The following is a 20075-nucleotide window of genomic DNA, read 5'->3' as shown; positions in this document are numbered from 1 at the left end:
GAGGCATCCACAGGGGAGGCGTCTGCTCTGGCGTTTGCTGAGGTGAGTCACGGGTCACCAGCAGTGAGACACAAGTTGAGAGGCTAAGCAATTACCCAAAAGATAGGACCCGCAGCAGCTGGCAGGCCTAGCAGGACATTCCCAAATCCCCCGGGAGGGAGATCCAATTACAGAGGGCGTCCAGGGCGTGTGAGCTCAGGGCTGGGCCGCTGACTGCAGCATTTCCGGTCCCCTGCTGAGCACGCCTTGCAGTCCCTGTCACTTTGAAGGGAAGACACAGCACCTTAGCCCAATTACTGAGACCCAACGGGACGCAAGCTGCCTGTGTCTGAGGAGAAACTGAGGCCCCGCGAGGCAAAACAGCTGTGAGAGTGTGACACAGGCAAAAAGTGGGAGCCTGTGTTACCAAGTGCTGACTACGTGGAATTTTCCAGAAGCAATGCATTTGTGGAGAGACTCAGCAACTGACAAGCAGTGCTGCTCCGTGGAATGAGAAGATGCACAGGCTACCCTGGCAGTGAAAGTTGTTCTAACAGCTACGCTCAAAGGCAAACAGAAATAACAGGCGCAATTCTTTTCAATCGCTTAAATAACTCAGTATTTTAAGGTATTATTGTTTTTATCACGGTATAATCGTATTCCACAAGTACTAATGAATGAGGTGTTTTACTTTTGCAGGGGTGCTAAGCCTTTGAAATCGGGTGTGTACTTAATCTGGAGGGCATATGTCAATCCCTCAAAACTACACACAGGGTTATGGTAGCTCATACATATAGTCCTAGCTCCTTGGGAGGACTGCACTTTGAGGTCAGCCTGAGCAAAAAGTTAGTGAGACCCATCTGATTTCCACAAACAGACTAGCTGTGTGGCTCACATCTGTAATCTCAGCTACTCAAAAAGTATAGGAGAAGCCGGGTGCTGGTGGCTCACGCCTGTCATCCTAGCTACTCAGGAGGCTGAGATCTGAGGATCGAGGTTCAAAGCCAGCCCAGGCAGGAAAGTCCGTGAGACTCTTATCTCCAATAAACCACAAGAAAACCGGAAGTGGCGCTGTGGCTCAAGTGGTAGAGCGCTCGCCTTAAAGCTGAAGAGCACAGGGACAGCTCCCAAGCCCAGAGTTCAAGCCCCATGACTGACCAAAAAAAAAAAAAAAAAAGTATAGGAGGATCAAAGATGGGATCTGGGGGAAAAAATCCACAAGACCTTATTTAAAAAAACAACAACAACACAAAAAACAAGAATTGGATGAAGGCATGACTCAGGTTGTATAGCACCAGCAATGAGCAAACACAAGCATCAGACACTGAGTTTGAGTCCTGGAAAAAACCCAAAACCTAAAGCAAAAGAGTCTGGGAGCATGGTTCAAGTGGTAGATACCTACCTAGAAAGTATAAAACCCTGAGTTCAAATACCAATATGACAATAAATATATAAATAAATACAACTCTGAGAGACTTGATGGCTGCCACAATGGATAGCCCAGACCCAGCGGCACGGCAAGGTTCCCAGAGGCTCAGAGAGTCCCAGGGAGAGGCCCAAGCCCTGCCCGCCTGGAGATTCCATTCATAGGCTCAGAGTGAGGCCCAGCAATTCGCCTTAGTCCTCACTGCAGGGAGCTCAGACACGGCCAGTCCCGTTAAGAACCAGTAAGCAGAAAGAAAACGCAGCTCAGTCATTTATTAAATTCGGTTGAGATTAGAGATTAGCCAGCTAGCCAGTGAGGACTCTTCCCTAATTCATATCGATTAGGAAGCGCTTGATCTTAATTAGCCAAGTCTAAATGAAAGAAGGTATTCAATCGTGTTCAAACTCCACTGTTTCGGAGTCCAGGGCTTCCTCTGAAGAAGAAATAAACCTTTTCCCGATTAAAACGAAACCTTATGCATCCGCACATTCTATGTTCAACTCTTGAAAAGCCAATTTATTTTCTGGTGATTAAGCAAGCCTTCCTTCATGTCTCCAATACTGATTTGTTCCACAGAAAGACTAGCAGATACCAGCAGCCGGATGATGGGTCTGCATGCTGAACTAAATGAAGGCGTAGGAAGCATTGCCAATAAGCCTTCATTAAACACCTTCTGTATGCCAGGCACAGCTCTGGGGCGACTACAGTGGCAAAAGAGAACCCCAGGAGAGCCTTACTACACAGCCGAAGCGTTAGGGACCACAGCAAAGCGCTCTAGGCTCAGAAGCCAAGAGACATTTTTCCCTCTGGAAACAACTAGATGGGGAACATTGGCAGAGAGGGCTCCAAAGTGTCCTCACGGAGAGTGTGGAGAACTGTAGGCAAGGAGAAGATGGAGAGACGGTCAGGTGACGGCTCTGGGCCCTGTGGGTGACAGGATGGCCCTAGCCACAGCGCTGCACACGGCAAGGCCAGTCAGGGATGGATGCATGGAAAGCCGAATAGGGCGATTGCATGAAGGGAGTGGATTGGTAAGCTGGACCGGTGATGCTGAAGCCAACAGCCCAGTGAGGATTGCAGGACACCTGTCCGGTGGAAGGTGGGCAAGGAGAATTGGCCTACAGGGTGACAGCAGGAGGGGAAGATGAAGCTTAAAGTCTGTTCGTTTCTTAGACCATTCATGTGAAGGGCTGTGGCTTTGAAATGCTGCGAATGTGTCATCATCCTTCATGTATCGGGGTGCTGGTCCTCAGAGGGGAGGGGTCACGCAGAGATGTGGGGTCCAGGGAAGAGGTTAATGTGATTCTCCTGGGACCCTGGCCTGATCTCTGAGAGTGGGCTGTGACAAGGAGAGGGAGTGGGAGGCTTCTCTCCTGGCTGTGTGATCTTTTCTGCACACACCTTGGTCATCCACCATGACGCTCTCCCTAGAGGCTGAACAGCTGTGGCCACCTGGTCTGTGAGCTCACCTTCTTTCCTTTAAGGGGACCCAGACTCAGGTGTTTTGTTATAGCAGCAGAAAATGGATTCGATTCCTTTCATAGTCTCACTGTCTGCCTCTTGATCCTCAGAAATCTTATATGCATATTTAAAGTGTCAACACAGTCCAAATGAGGAGACTGGGTAAAGCGTGGCCTCGCGGGAGCTTCGCTGCAGAGACACAGCGCGAAGGAGGCAAAAGAGTTCTCCTGAGACCATGACTGCCCCACAGCAGGCATTCACCAGGGACTCCACATCCCCAGCCCCACATCTGGAATTCTCTCCATCTGCAAAAGGGACTGCCACAGCCTGGTCACTTGTGAGTCCAACCACCCTTGGCAACCACACTTGTGAAACGGCGCCTCTCCTGTGCCTGCTAAGTTTTAAAATATAATACTACCAACTGGCTAATTCTCTCTAAGCAGGTGCATTGGCGTGGACTTATTTATCAGTTGTGGCTGAGCTGGGAATCCAGTTTATTTTGCAGCTCATCAGACCCTCTCTCTCTCTCTATGAACTTCCCTTGTAAGAGATGCCAGGACTTGAAAGACCACATCCTCACGGCATGGACAGAGCTAAAGGAGGCCCAGATGTTCTGGGCTGAGCCCCCCCCCCCCAAGCTACCCCCAGCCTAGTTGGGCCCATGGGAAACTGAGGACCTAACGGCCCGCCCTAGGCCACCTGTTCCTGGGAGGCAGAATCAGAACTAGAAGCCACATCTGCTGGTACCAGGTCTGTGGAGAGCTGGGAGGAAAGCAGTGGGTGGGAATCGATGCCAGCCTAATGATTCCAACGCGGCCAGGAATGGAAGCTCCCAGGGAAGAGAGGGCAATGCTTTGATGCTGGCCAGAGATGATTTTAATGTGGAATAACTGTAGCTGGACATGCTGAACTGAACACTCTCTTCTGGTCAGTCTTATACTCCAACAGTTAGTTACTGGTTTTCTTGCTCCCAGTTTCTCTCTATTTATTTTGTTCTTTTTCTTATGCTGCTCCTAGGGCTTGAACTCAGGGTCTGGCAGCTATCCTGGAGCTTTTTTTTGCTTTAAGCTAGCACTTTACCACTTGCATTACAGCTTCGTTTCTGCCTTTTTGGTAGTTAATTGGAGATAAGAGTCTCATGGGCTTTCTTGGTTGGTCTGGCTTTGAATTGTGACCCTCAGATCTCAGCTAGCTGAGTAGCTAGAATCCCAAGGCATGTGTCACTGGTGCCCAGTGCTCCCAAGGTCATGACTCAGTATATCTTCCTCCACTGGACAGAGGAGGGCCTTAACGTGGGACCTAATGCATGTGCTTTTCATAGGAGCTTGAATTGGGAATCAACTTTGATTCTTACCCATCAAGAAACAACAAATGCAGTGGTGGTTAACGCCTGTAATTATAGCTTCCTAGAAGACTGAAACTGAAAAGATTAAGATTCAGGGTTAGCCTGTGAAGAAAAGCTCGTGATACCCCCTGTCAAATCAAGCTGAACACAGCAGTACAAGCCTGTCACCCTAGCTATGGCAGGAACAAAAAACAAGAGGATCATCATCTTGGTATCTGCTGGGCAAAAGGTGAGACCCTATCTTAAAAATAACCAGACAGAAAAGGGCTGGAAATATGGCTCAGTGGTAGAGCATATGCTGAGCAAGAAGAGGAAAGGGAAGGAAGGAGAAAAAGGAAGGAAGGAAGGGAGGAAGGAAGGAAGGAAGGAAGGAAGGAAGGAAGGAAGGAAGGAAGGAAGGAAGGAAGGGAGGAAGGGAGGGAGGGAGGGAGGGAGGGAGGGAGGGAGGGAGGGAGATAGAGAGAGAAAGAAAGAAAGAAAGAGAGAAAGAAAGAAAGAAAGAAAGAAAGAAAGAAAGAAAGAAAGAAAGAAAGAAGGAAAGAAAGGGAGAGATGAAGAGATGGAAAGATGGAGAGAAGAGGGGAGGGAAGGGAAAGGAAAGGAAGGAGGTAATGCTGGAGAGGGAGGAAGGAAAGAGAGAGAGAAGGAAAGAGAGAGAGAAGGAAAATGAGGAAAGGAGGGAGGAGAAAAGGGAAAGGAAGGAGGGAGAAAAGGAAGGATGGAAGGAAGGAAAGAAGGAAGGAAAGAAAGGAGGGATGGAGGGAGGGAGGGAGAGAAAGAAAGTCCTAATGGTTTTTAGCAAATTGGAAAGAGAAATTCAAATGACATGATTCAACCTTCAGGACGCCCAGAGACCTTGGGCCGGCCAAGGAGCGTCTGTTTAATCAGGGCCTCGCCAGCCGTGGGTCTGGCATGCCATCCATCCTGACAACTCAATTTAATAGAAAGCTATTAACCGGATTCTCACCTTATTTATAGGTACCATGTTATTTTAATGAAAGCGAAATCTCCCTAGCTCTTTCTTCTCCACGCGTTCCCTGCCCAATTGATTTCCTGTGGTTATGTGGGCATCATTTATTTTTAAGTCCTCACCTCAGACACGGGAGTCTGAGCCCACCTGAATGGGAAATAGCAACAGCTATTAGATGATTTAACAGGACGTCTGATCGTGTCACCACAAATTCCTCCAACTCCCAGGCAGACTTGACCCAGTGCTGACCTATGTTATAATTTGTGTACCATGGTTTCGGTAAAATGATGCACTGGCACACTGCAGTGGAGGAACAAAGGGAGGGGGGAAATGTGGGTGTGTACATGCTGCTGTCCCAATGGCCACCTTCCCATGATCCTCTCACATCTCTTAAGGCCTTTCCTCCCTCAGGGTAGCTCTACCCACTCCCCAGGCTTAGGCTGGGTGTCCTCACCACCCAGTCTCTAAGTTCAGGCAGGTACCCCACAGCGCCTGGTACAGAGAAACAGAAGATACATGTAACTAGTCACATAGTAAGTGCTCAATAAAAGGTTGTTGCCAGAATACATGAAAGAGAACTCCCCCTCCCCGAGATGGTGCTCATCTTCCTAGATGCTAAGAGCAAGGTTATGACCCAGTCTTAACCGAGCATCACACAGCTTGATACTGGCCAGGATAGTCACAGCATCTCACCCTCAGAAATAAAGAAATGTTCCTCAGTGCTTTTAGCTCATGAGGGCTTGTCCACTGCAGGGCAGCACATGGTTTGTTTCATGGTCCTGAACTTGTAGAGTGGGTAGGAAGGGATTTTGGCCTTGGCTAGGCCCAAGGTTTGGCTTTGGTAATAGAATTTGTTTTGCTGATCCTTGCTCATGGCATGCAACTTAGAAAGGAGTAAGGGAAGTTATAAAGGAAGGAAGCTCTAGCCGAACACCATATCTGATATCCTAGCTACTCAGGAGGCTAAGATCTGAGAATCGCGGTTCAAAGCCAGCCTGAGCAGGAAAGTTCGTGAGACTCTTATCTCCAGTTAATTCAGAAAACTGGAAGTGGTGCTGTGGCTCAAAGTAGTAGAGTGCTAGCCTTGAGCAAAAGTGCTCAGGGATAGCACCCAGGCCCCACGACCACTACCACCTACAACAACAAAATGAAGTTCAAATCATAGACACTCAAAGGAAATACTGCTGACATCTCTGCCATAGGTTCTTCTAGAAATGTTCCTCTTGTCTGCATCTGCCAAGAATGGCATCATACGCCCTCCATACTAGAAAACTTGCCATCCTATTTAGCAATAGCTCCTTAGCATCTTCCTATGTTTGTGGATTTTGTTCTCCAACATCATCTCAGTTTTTCTTGTATAGCTATGACAACAAGGCTCAATTTTTGGTTGTCTAGTGTTTTAGACAATGCTCATGACTAGCGATCATATAGAGGCTGGAAAAGTGGCTTCAGCTTGTCAATCTAACTACTTGAAAGGTGGAGACTAGGGGACTGGGATTCTAACCAACCAATAGCATAAAAGCAGGAGAGACTCCATCTCAACCAATGGCTATGCACGGTGGCATGCCTGATATCTTAGCTATGAGGAAGCCCCATGGCTGGGCACCATGACTCACACCTGACTTCCTTAGTGGCATTGGAAACACAAACAGAACAGCCCAGGATGGCCCACACATAAAGCAGGAGCCTACCTTAAAAATAACCAGCACAAAAAGCCCTGGAGGTATGGCTCATGTGGTAGAGTGCCTGTCTAGCAAGTGATGAGGCTCTAAGTTCGATCCCCAGGACTTGGATAAGGATATGGGACATGGCTGAAACCTGAAGTTCTTCAAGAGTCTTCAGTGTTTGGGGGATTATTCCTTTGCACATATTTCTGTGGGTTATCTTGAGAATACTTGAAGGTGTTTTTCCAATACATGTTTTGGATTACAGTTTTAGCATGGGTGTATCTCTCCAGCTAAATGAGGGGAAGAAACAGACAATTTATGTGGAAGAGCTCCTAGTACATTATTCTTTCTTTGTTTGTTTTTAGGTCCGGTCATGGAGCCTGAACTCTGGGCCTGGGCACTGTCCCTCAGCTCTTCAGCTCAAGGCTAGCGCTCTACCACTTGAGCCACAGCGCCACTTCCGACTTTTTTCTTATGTGGTGCTGAGGAATCGAACCCAGGGCCTCATGCATGCAAGGCAAGTGCTCTACCACTGAGCCACCTTCCCAGCCCTACATTATTGTTAATTATTATTATGGAAGCTCTGGGGCTCCGGAGCTGAGGGTGACATCTCACTTTACTTAATACTGGGTCAGGGATGGGTGGGGAGTTACTTAGTTTTCCTTGCCTCAGTTTTCCTATCTATAAAACAGACATAATAGGAGCTACCTTGTAGGATGATGAAGTCAGTAACAGCAAACTGTTCACCCCCAGTTACAACTCAACAGCTCGGGTCATCCGGTGCTTGCCTCTGGTCTGAGAATGGAAGATAGCGGGTCTCCATTCCCCCCTCCTCCCTCCTCCCCCCCCCCACTGTCACAGGGACCTCCTTCACTGACAGTCACACAAAGAACCACAGCATTGTGACTTCTCAGAAGTTCAAGGCCTATCTTGACACCATGGAAGTGACTCACAGTTGTTAAATTCAGGTGTGAATTCTCAGCCTGCCACGGCAGGGGACACACAGGAAATGCAGAGCGAAGCGCCCACCCCTCACCCAGAGTGACATGATGGGACGGAAAGAAAATAGCAGCTCACATACCCAAGGACTACATTGGGACCCTTTCCCTGGTGCATACGGCTGACAAAACCATGAAGGAAAATGCCTTTGTTGCTATTTGGAAGATGATCAACCTGGCAGAGAAGGCCACTTCTTTACAAGGAATCTTCATGGCCTTGACAGCATCTTCCCCAAAGCCTTACTGCCTGCTTTCTAGCTAGGATGATAGGCAGTTTGGGCTCTGTTGGCCTCAACTTTTTCATCTGTAAAATGGGACAGTTCCAATGTCTACCTGAGGCCCAGGAAGGGTGATATGGGGAAACATGAGTAAGACACTCAACAAGGCATGTAGTGTTCAATAGTGTCCAATGCGAGCTATTACTAATGATCTTTCCTACTGCTGGCCAACTAGGATCTATTCACATTTCCTTAGGATCTCTGGTGCTTATAGGACTTTAGTCAACCATCATTGGCTTGGCCACCCAAATGAGAAGAGGACAAGGTCTGATACACTTGGATGCTTGTATGACGGCCCCAAAATGCTGCCTGGTGTCTGGAATGTCTGCCTTGATGACTTCCTAATGCAACGCTTAAGTCCTAGGCCCAGTCACAACTGCTCTGAGCTTCTGGCACTCCTAGAAAGGTGCTGTGGGAACCCGATTTGCATAGCTGCATCAATATAGGAGATCAGCTCTATGCTTTGGAAAACTGGGGCCTACATACTTTCCAAACCAACCTCTCCAGACAGACAGAGGGAAGCAGACCCAAAAAACCCCAAAAGGTTCACTTAGCACCCACTTTCTTTAGATGCAGCTGTATCCACAGATACAGGTACAAGTCCTGACCAGAAGTCCGATGATCGTAAATGAAGAGCCCACAGGAAGTGAGCTCAGAACCAAGTATCAACTCATGAGCACGGCACTCAACAGCCTGGTCCCTTAGGCCTTCCTCACCCAAGAGAGCAGAGGGACACACAGGACAGTCTCCAAAAGCACAGCTGTCCCACAGCCGAGCCCCTGGGGACAGTCTGTCGAGGACCACGGCCGGAGAGGTTGGACAGCAACAGCGTTGATGTCTCGGAAAAGTCAGGACAATGCTATGAATTACTATGTGGAAATATTCTGAATGGGTTCCTGGCCCCATCAGAAAATACTTCTGATGGCATCTCAGGCATCTGCCTGAGCACAAGGGTAATGGCATAAAACAGCCATGTGTCAGCCAGTACCCAGGCGGAGAACACAGGTCTGGCAGTGCCAGGAGCTCTTATTTTGACCTAACTTGCTCCAAATGGAAGTCTAGTTTCTCACACAGTTTTTCATTGGCTCAACCGCAAAAGTGATACCTAATAACTTCTTTTTGGTATTGAGGTTTGAATTCAGGGTCTTGAGTTTCTTTTTCTTTTTTTGTCGGTTGTGGGGCTTGAATTCTGGGCCTGGGCGCTGTCCCTGCGCTCTTCAGCTCAAGGTAAGTGCTCTACTGCTTGAGCTATAGCACCACTTCTGATTTTCTAGTGGTTTATTGGAGATAAGAGTCTCAGGGACTTTCCTGCCCGGGCTGGCTTTGAACTGCGATCCTCAGATCTCAGTCTCCTGAGTAGCTAGGATTACAGATGTGAGCCACAGGCTCCCAGCTAGGGTCTTGAGTTTCTTAGACAAGCATCCTGCCACTTGAGCCATGCTGTGTGTGTGTGTGTTTGTGTATGTGTGTGTGTGTGTGTGTGTGTGTGTGTGTGTGTGTGTGTGTGCATGCATGCACATGTCCTTCTTGCTTTCTCTCCCCTCAGAACTTGGACCTCCTGCCTCCTCTTCTCAAATAGCTGGGATTTTAGGTATGAACCACTACACCTATATTATTACTATTACTATTATTATTATTATTTTGTGTGTGCTAGTCCTGGGATTTGCACTCAGAGCCTGGGCACTGTCCCTTAGCTTTTTTTTGCTCAAGGCTGGTGCTTTACAACTTGAGCCACAGCTTTGCTTCTGGCTTTTTGGTGGTTAATTGGATATAAGAATCTCACAGATTTCCCTACCCAGGCTGGCTTCAAACCATGATCCTCAAATCTCAGCCTCCTCAATAGGTAGGATTACAAGCATGAGACAACAGTGCCTAGCTTCATAGCAATTATTTGGTACTGCTGTATGCCAGGTGCCACCCATACATTCTGATCAGTATTGCTCATAGTAGTACTACAAGAAGCATTCACTTAGGCCACAGAAGTGCAGCTCAGCCAGGCCAAGAAACTCACCTGAGGCCACACAGCTAATGAGTGTTTGTGTCTCTGGTCACCAACTTATGTATTATGCCTAATGCCTAATGATTAATGTGTAATATATGGGGGAAAAAAGGTGTTTAAAATTTACCATCAGGTAATAAATCACAGCTTAATTTTTCATGATAAAAAAGCAACTATGTAACATGAGACAAGCTTCTGTATTAAAAGTCATAAAATAAGCTTGGGTTTCTCATACCAAATAACCTAATTTGCCTACGTATAAATGTCAGGGATAGGAAAGTAGAATTTCAAGCCAAATTGACTAAAAAAGCATGCAGGAACATCACACTTCCCCACTCTCAGGAGGCTATATATTAAAACTTCTTCAGGTCTTACACCTCATGCTTCTGGAGCCATAAGACAAATGAGGTTTTGTAGATTTATTTCAGCATAAATTAATGCTAACCATCTGGATGCATAAGATAACCAAATAGCCATAAAATCTTGGCAACCTCCAATGTAAGAAAAATTGCTTGGGAGCCAAGAGAGGGGAAAATCCATGCAGAGTTTGTTGGAGGAATTCCAAAGTGATCACGGAGTTTACTAAAGGTTTTGACTTACTCTTGTACTTTAATCATAATATATTTTCAGTGAGGGGAATTGTAGACAGTTTTTGGAGGGAAGAAGTTACAGGGATAATAATTCCTTATAAGCGCAAAGCAAAGGTGTCTGGCTTTCATTGGAAGCCTTTTCTGTAGCAGTTGAGACTAGGGAGATTGAGGGTTTATGGTCCCTTATAAAGATGGAAGATCTTGAGTCAGAAATATTAGGCAGGTCTGTCATTCAAGACCAATGCTCTTCTTCCTACTCCACCTTGATATCCATTTAGCCATCCATGTATCCATCTAAGCAGCCATCCACCCATTCATCTAATCACACATCCATCCATCTTCCCATCTAACTACCACCGCACCCACCCACCCACCCACCCACCCATCCATCCATCCATCCATCCATCCATCCATCAGTTCATCCGTCCATCTGTCCATCCATCCAGTCCTCTATTCATCCACTCATTCATCCATCCACTCATCCACTTTATCCATACATCCACTCATCCATCCATCTACTCATCTATTCATCCACCCAACCATCCACTCACCCACCCATTCATCCAGCCACTCATCCATCCACTTACCCACCCACCCATCCATTCATCCACTCATCTACCCATGCATCCATCTAACCACTCACTCATCCATCCATCCACTTTCCAAACCAATGCCTATTATTCTGTAATCCTTCCTGAAAGAAAGAGAAAGGAAAGGGAAAGGAAGGAAGGAAGGAAAGAAGGAAGGGACAGAGTCAGTTCTTTGGTGAAGAGCCACAGCCACATGTGTAGGCAGTTTTACAAGCACCCCTTCCTTAGCTTGGGGGCCTGGCTCCTCCCAGTTCTGCTGTCTCCTTGTTTCCCTCTCATTTTTGCTATCAACAGTTGCACACTGCTGCATACTTACAGTCAGCGCTAACCAGCATGGGGACCCTTCTGCCCTTCTAATCTGCCAGCTTGGTGGGACTCCAGACCTCTCCAGATTGAGTACTTAGCTAATAAAGGCTAACATGAAACTGTCCCCTAGAGATGACTATCCAACCATAGTCTGTTCATGCCTTTGCTCACACATTCATTCATCCGCTTGCTTGCACATTCTTTCATTCATTCTATAAATAGATAATAGACATCGCCTAGCTTCCCTGCAAACTACCCAGGGACACAATGAAAAGATTCACCTGTCAAATTAAAATGTTTAAATAATGATAAAAAAAATTCCCTAGGAGCCAGGTGCCAGTGGCTCACATCAGAATCCTAGACACTCTGAAGGCTGAGATCTGAGGATCAAGGTTTGAAGCCAATCTGAACAGAAGAGTCTCCAATTGACCAGCAAAAATCAAGAAGTGGAGGTATGGTTCAAATGGTAGAGAACCAGCCTTGAACAAAAAAGCTAAGCGAGAGCATGAGGACTTAAATTCAAGCCCCAGTGCCAGTACAAAAGAGACGTTTCTCTAAAAGCAATCTGGCACTGGCAAATGCAGGATGGACACCTGCAATGATAAGGCATGGGGTGGCTGGTCAGGGAACCCTGTACCTTATAATCCCCTGAGAAAGAGACTCATGTCCCGTGTTATAAACGACTCACTTCGACTCCACTAAGTGGCTCCCAGCAGCTGCAGGAGAACTGATCAACAGTCACAGCTAGGTGAGGCCTTTTGAGGTCTGACAGCCCAACAAAACACAGAGTTGGGCTGGGAAGGTGGCTCAGTGGTAGAGTGCTTGCCTTGCATGCCTAAGGCCCTGGGTTCGATTCCTCAGCACCACATAAGCAACATGAAAAAAGCCGGAAGTGGCGCTGTGGCTCATAGCGCTAGCCTTGAGCTAAAGAGCTGAGGGACAGCGCCCAGGCCCAGAGTTCAGGCCCCACGACCGGACCCCCCCACCAAAAAAAAAACAAAAAAGAAAGAAAGAAAACTTAAGTAAACTGGCTGAATTCATTAAAAAAAAACAAAAACAAAAACACAGAGTCACCTCCAAGATGTGATTCAACTTAAGCATGAGCTTAGAGCACAGAGTAAGTCCCAGCCTTTCAGATGCTGAAGACTACAGTGGTGACTTCTGTACATATGAAAAAAATCTCTACTTCTCTCTTTATTTTTACAGGGGGTGCAGGGATGCCTAGAAGGAACACATTCTCAGCTTTGCTGAAGCCTTAGGATTGGTTTGTCTGTGTGCCAGTCACCCCGCCATGAGCTTGAGCCTGAAAGTGTCAATCTGCCTTGGATGGTACCCTCCCACTCTCCAGGGACCTTCATCCCTCTTTCCTTCCCCTCACTCTCTTCTCTCCTGCCAAAGGTCATTCACCTTTACAGTGAATTCCCATCTGTCCTCACTCCCTGAGAAGACAGCATAATTTATCCCCATTAGACATAGAGCTGGAGACACCCAGCATGTCAGGCATTTACCTAACCATGCTGAGCAGAGCACTGTAGCAATGATTGGTTGCTATGGTTACAGCATCCGGCTGCTGCCAGCAGCAGCAGCATTCAAATCCAGAACCAACTCCTCTGCTGTCTGTTCAATGAGGCCATTGCGTTTGGCATTAAATATTTATTACTGCAGAGGAAGTTCTATTCTTAAGGAGGGAAACTGACAGACAGGGTACCCATCAACTCCCTAGTGTCAGTGTGGAGAAAATTAAGATCACGACCTGAAGAGTGAGGTGTTCAGCAGGAGGTCTAAGTGGCAGCATTAGGAGGGTGACAACATTGGCAGAACCATAAGGCAACCAGGAACAACCCATGGGGCATGGCTTCACCTGGAGACTTTCGGGAGAAATCACTTCACTTCCCCTCCCCCGGCCTATCTGCTGACCTGATGGAGGTGGGACAACACCAGACTCCCTGGGGGCTGCTTTGAGAAATCATCATAAAATACTGTGGAGCCTGAATACAGCCCCAGCTCAATGCTCATCACAACTCTCTGAAAATACAAACTACAGGCTCTACATTGCCTAGACGTAGGAACACAGAAACAAAACTCCTATTTCTTGGTATGCAGTATTATAAAAAAAAATGGGTGTTGTGTTATGCAAATTGATTGTGGCACTAAATAAGATGGACAGGTATTGAATCAATTCTAAAATACCTCAAATATGTCTGAGTAGTCTACTAATTGGACTTCTTTCATTTATCAAACTATGTGTTGCTTTCCTCATCTGTGAAATAGATTCACAGAGAGGATTAGACAAATGCAAATATATGACAGTTAGTGACTGTCTCTATAAACACATCTAGGTAATTACCATGCTATTTTCCTAGCTCTGGGGTTCCAGCAATCAATAAGACATGGGGACCCCATTTTCTCCAGAGATACATCCCATAGGTGCTGGCTGAGCAAGACTCCAGGCAAACAAATAAGCAAGGCCATTTTTGATTGTAAAAGTCTATGAAGATCCTAAAGCAAAGCCGTGAAAAGGCTTTGGTAGGCCAAGGAAGAAGCCAGCCACACAGGACCTGTAAGAAGTATGTTCTAGAAGGGAATAGTAAAAACCAAGGTCCGGTGGTGGAACCAGTTTGGCATGCTGGAGGAATGAAGGCCAATGTATTGGGCATATGTGACCAGGAGCACAATGAAAAGAAGGTTAAGTTAGAGTCCTCTTAGTCTTTGCCACAAATCTCCAGATTACTGACTGCCAGTCTTGGCAACATGGCACCCAAGGAAGAGAGGAGCCAGCCATGGCCACCCATACGCCATATTTGAACTTCTGTAACTGACAAAGATCAGAAACCTCCCTCCCTCCCTCTGCTCCATACCCTCCCATTCCCAGTGGTTTCTCCCATCTCAAATGACTCCTCAGAAGATTTATACCTAATTCCTCCTGGAAATATCACATAATGGGATCAAACAGGGTGGCTATTGAGGGTCTGGGCCTCTACAGGGGCCATAAATATCTTGGGCCTCTTTTAATATAAATGCAGTGACAAAAGACCGCCTTGATGGCAGCATTCTCAGGAAAATGCTGTTTGACAAGCTGATCTCCTCTCCCCACCCTTCCTCCTTCTTCTCCCCACTCCCCCATCATTGCTCAGCTCAAAGACTCTTTTGTTCCACATCACTGTGGTTCTGGCTGGCTGAGACCAGGTTGAATTTTTTTTTTTTTTTTTTTTTTGCCTTTCCTTAGGCTTTATTAGGACCCCTGGACCAACATGCTTACATTCCAGCTCCACTGCCCACACCAAGATCCTGGGCTCTGTTTGTTGTTACAGAAGCATTGAAATCATTGCAAAGTTGTATCTCTCTCTCTCTCTCTGTGTGTGTGTGTGTGTGTGTGTGTGTGTGTGTGTGTGTGTGTGTGTGTGTGTATTGGTACTGAGGTTTGAACTAAGGGCCTGAGTGTTGTCCCTTAGTTTTTTCCATTCAAGGTTGGAGCTCTACCACTTGAACCAGTCTTCCACATCTTGGTTTTTGGCATTAATTAGAGATAAGGGTCTCACAGACCTTCTTGCCTGGGCTGGCTTCCAACCAGGATCCTCAGATCTCAGCTTCCTGAGTACCAGGATTATAGGCATGAAACCACACCAGGCTCCATTGTGAAGTCCTCATAGAGAGAATGGTTCCCATTTCTCAGCCAATTAGGCACTTGGCACATCCTGTTCAATTTCATGCTCTCCACAGCTGGATGACCCAACATGGGGCAGGCTCATGGGCTGGTCAGTGAACAAGGTGCTGATCCTGCCTCCCTCCAAAGGTTACTGCCATGGAGTACCTGTAGGGCTGTGAGAATCTCACCTAGGGCTCTGGAATCTCACCTACCCCCCTGAGCACCCTCCCCCGCAAATACCCAGAAGCACCTGTGGCTTGGAACAAGCTCTTGAACTTCTGTGCCCATGCCCCTGATCCTCAGACCAGGGGCAAACCTCTCAGCCAGAGTTCTAGAATGAGGCCTAATCCACAGGAGGGCTTGCAGCCCACTGAGCATGTGCGGTGGGCTTTCTACTTTACCACTGAAGCCTGAGCACAGCTCAGTGAGGAGGGCACTGTATGGGTCCATCTCACAGGGGAGACAGGCATGGGAGTGGCTGGCTCAAGTACAGAACCCAGGACCAGGACTCTGGCTGCTGAGTGAAGGAAGTCCTAATATAGCATCTAGCATGGGGTAAGCCCTGAGCAACTACAGCAGCTGCTACTGAGAGTTCTCACTCACACTCACTCACGTGTGTACTCCGCCATTCACATGCTCATTCACTCAGATACTCAGTCATTCATTCACGTGCTCATTCACTCATTCCTGCACTCACCCATGTACTCAGTCATTCATTCACACACTCATTCACTCAGCTCCTCCTTCACTCATTCACTCATTGGTTTATTCATTTGCTTATTCATGCACTCATGAACCCATTCATTCATTTGATCACTCATCCACTGACAAGTGCCAGACACTGGCACCATTTGTGTATTCCCTGGCTATTGAACGCTCAACCCTCAGGTAAATGAAGTGAGTGAACAAAAGAGCTCAGCTGCAGCATGAGTGGACAGCTAAGCCAGCATTGGAATCCTGGCAGTCTAGAAAGTTCTCATCAAACCCACTTTGCAGATAGAGAACAAAGTTTTGAAGGGGCTGAGAGCCTTGTCTAAGCTCCTACCTGGCTGGTGGGCGCGGGGAGTGGAGGGAGTTGGGGGGGACTTGACCTGGAGTCAGCCTAGACCCACAGCCTTGATTTGCTGACAGGCAATTTGCTGCTGGGAATGTAAGCACCCTTGCACGGGGGCCCCAGCAGGGGAGCTGTCTACACACGACGAGGCTGGTATCCATTCATGTATTGGATATTGTGAATGAAGAATGGACAAACCCAGCTACTGCTCCAGGTCTGATAGGCCTTCATTTAGACTATAGCCCTAGGCAGCAGAAACAGCAAAAGGCATCCTTTACAGAGACTTAAACAAAAATAACAAGACAAAACCCCAAACTCCATCCCTTGTACCATTTCTGAAAGCTGGAGTGGGAAGGAGGTGGCTTCAAAATAAGCAGAGCTCTCCAAAATAGTGATAAATACCTTAAATTACCCAGGCAGTTTAAAAGCCGGCACGCTGCTCCTTTTCCCAGCTCAGGAACAGGCTCTTGATTGTGCCTGCTTAGAATGGAACATTCAGGAGACGTTTGGGCAGGGGAGGGAAGGGGAGGGAGGGAGGAGGAAAAGCGTCAGGGCTGGCCTGGGACACTCACCCAGCTGGCTGGCAGGGGACACAGCGGGGTGATTGTGCGAGCCTGTGCGTGCTAGATGAGCGTGTGTGGCGAAGGAGAGCAGGAACAGGAACCGGGGACAAGCTCCTGGGCTGTGTCCTCTGCCTCCATAGACGGGGGTGAGGCCGACGCCAGGGCCCGGGATGCCTGGATTTCTGGATACAGCATTGTCCAGGCAGCTATATTCTCACAGGAAAACAACCACTGACTCCTAAGGGGGAGGAAAGTTCACCATGGGCAGCCAAGGTCCAGAATCGATTTCCCTTCAAAGCATGAGTTTGGGCCTTCTTCCTCTCCTGCCGTGACTGTAAATCTATGGGAACTGCCATCATCAGCTTAGTAAGAAGCAGTACTATCGAAGCAGGGGACCGACAATGAGTGGCAGAACCAAGGGCTTGTTCATAAAGCAAGCAAGCAGGAGAGCCCACAAAGGCTCAGGGAAGATGAACACAAAGCCAGGGGCTGGCCTGTGGTTCCCATTATATGGTCAGCTACCTATAGGCCATTTCCCCGCTCAGCTGAGAGTGCTATGTGATGTCTTCTGCACTGTGTCTAGTATCTCAGGAACTGGCTTTACACTCTGTAGCCCTGGAGATAATAGACAAAATGCTGCCTGCAGGCAAAGCATGGATGGTGACTCCGCTCACTCTCTAGTTGTTAGGAAGATAGATTGAGTGCCATCGAATCCTGGAGTCTTACTCTACACCAGGCACACGCTGGCATGACTTCAACTCTTCTTCTCCCTTGATTGGACGAGAGATGCTAAGAAATACTGACCTCATATCCTTGCTGATTAAAGTGGCTCTCAGGGCCCAGTCAGCACAGGAAGCAAAGGAGGGTTGGGTTTCAGACAGACCCAAGTATTCTCCTGGCTACTTGGCCTCCAGAAGACCCCATGGAGCCAGGTTTTCTGAGTCAGTATTGTAACCTGGGCTGGACATATCGATCCTATCTGTTTTATTTGTCAGGTGTTGGGTACTGAAGTTTGAACTCAGTGCCTCACACTCTCACATGGCATTTTCACTCATGATTGGTGTTCTACCACTTGAATCCCACCTCTAGTTCTGGCTTTTTTCTTCTTCTTAATTGATTTTTCTGCCTGGGCTGGCGTTGAGCCCTAATTCTGCTCTCTCAGCCTTCTGAGTAGCTGGGATTATAGACATGAGCAATCTTGGCACCCAGCTGTTTTCCATCCTTTTGTTATCAAGAACATTTGTTGGCCACCCATTGTGCCACAGAGCAAAATCTGTATTTCAGGCAGGTGAAGCTCTGAATGTGGAATTTGAATAGCAATGTGGAGACCACCCCAATTACATCATCCCATTCTATCCTTCCATAAAGACACCTCTCAACTCACTGCGCAGATGAATGCAAATGGCAAAAAAAAACCTGCAAGATCCCAAGAACAACAGAAGGAAATTGAATAGCTTTATCTTAATAAAATCTTTCTTGAACATGGCAGAATTTAAGACACAGTGGCTACAAAGTCGGCTTGTGATTTGTGATGACCTCTAATCACCTGAATTGCATTTTGAAAAAAAAAAAATTTCCATTATCGGGCTGGGAAGGTGGCTCAGTGGGAGAAGGCTTGCCTCGCATGCATGAGGCACCACATAAACAGCAAAAGGTGGAAGTGGCGCTGTGGCTCAAGTGGTAGAGCGCTAGCCTTGAGCTGAAGAGCTGAGGGACAGTGCCCAGGCCCAGAGTTCAAGCCCCACGACTGACAAAAAAAATATCTTCCGTTATTAAATTTCTTGTCTCCCTCCTATCCCATCCAACAGGGCCTTGCTATCAAGCTGGCCTCAAATGAATTCTTGATCTCCCTTCTTCAGCCTCCCAACATGTACCACCATGCCCAGCTGGTTGAACTGTTTTAGAAATTTTGAGGGAAGCAGTTAGGAACAGATAGGGGCTGGGGGTCGGGGGGCAGTTTCAGCAGAGGACATCTCTATTTGTTTCAGAATCAAGAGTATGAATCCTTACCTAAACAGAACCTGCCATCAGTAATCATGTAAGGGAAATATCCAAGTCTCCACTCTATTCATGTGGTCTGAGGGTAAAGAGAGAAGGAGAGAGGGAGGAAGGGAGGGAGAGGAAGGGAGGGAAGGAGGGAAGGAGAGAGCATGCCCACCAAACACAGAGCCTTTGCTTTGTATCCAGGGGAAATTCCAGGTAGGGTAAGGGAATAGAAGCCTACAGCCACACAAATATTGCTGCACTTCACCCCTAGGAAGTGTGACCCCAGAACGTGCCCTTGTCACTTCTACATCCAACTGCCTTCATAAAGATGTTACCGTCCATGGCAAGACTGCCCTGACTATGAGACATTTTGAAATGCTTTAAAAGCAATGCTATCTTCTTCTTGTTATCTTCCTATTACAATTGCTAAACTTCTATTTTCCTCAAAATCCCTGGGATAATGGCTATCATGTCTGCCTTTTACAGATATGGAAATGAGCCCAGTGTAGGCTAGTAACCTCACCCTGGACACACAGCTTGTAATAAATGAGGTGGGACCAGACCCCAGATTCAGGGCTTTGAACCCCAGATCTCTAGTTTGTTGACATCTACTTGCTCCTCTCCCAAGAGAGACAAGATTCTCCAGAGACACAAAGGCAGGGAGGCAGGTAAGGACGAGGCTCCTGGACATGAGATCTGGACTGCTGTACACTGAGCAGAAGGTTTGAAGGCACTCACCCAGAGCAAGGATTGCTGTCTCTCTCTGCATGAGTAGCATAGGGGTTCACCACCATGCTTGTTATTCTAATTAACCTACAAGGTCTGCCTCAGGGGTGAGGGATTAAATATGTTTTGGTGCCTTGAAAAAAAAACCCAGCACACATAGTTCCATAAATGTCATAAAGGGGCCTACATTGTTGACATGGAAACATTTTCATGAAAAGTTCTTGCAATTTCATAAATGGCTCCTGTGAAACTTTAGGATGTCACTCTGGTCTGGTCGGAGAATGATTTCCTTATAAATCTATGGCAGCCATAGGAAGTCAGGGTACACCATAAAAAAGGAACACATGCATCAGGCCTGTGCTGAGAACAGGAGATCGGGACAGGAAAACAGCCCGAAGCTGGCCAGGTACTTCCTCCTGCCAGGGCTGTCGCTTGCTCGTGCTGAGCCTCACATTTTACTGGCAAAAATAAATTTTAGTTTGTTTTTTTTT

At 47.3% G+C, this 20075-nt stretch overlaps 1 protein-coding gene across 1 annotated transcript in view; it reads right to left on the bottom strand.

Moving 5' to 3' along the window:
• LOC138821964 (carbohydrate sulfotransferase 11-like) overlaps nt 1–20075 on the bottom strand; it is a 100860-nt gene that overhangs the window by 35763 nt on the left and 45022 nt on the right. The gene's annotated exons all lie outside the window — the stretch shown is intronic.

The sequence above is a fragment of the Dipodomys merriami genome, unplaced genomic scaffold, assembly GCF_024711535.1.
Source record: "Dipodomys merriami isolate MVZ:Mamm:240054 unplaced genomic scaffold, mDipMer1.0.p SCAF_97, whole genome shotgun sequence".
In the NCBI taxonomy this organism is placed as follows: domain Eukaryota; kingdom Metazoa; phylum Chordata; class Mammalia; order Rodentia; family Heteromyidae; genus Dipodomys; species Dipodomys merriami.
This window is presented reverse-complemented; position numbering and strand designations above follow the sequence as displayed.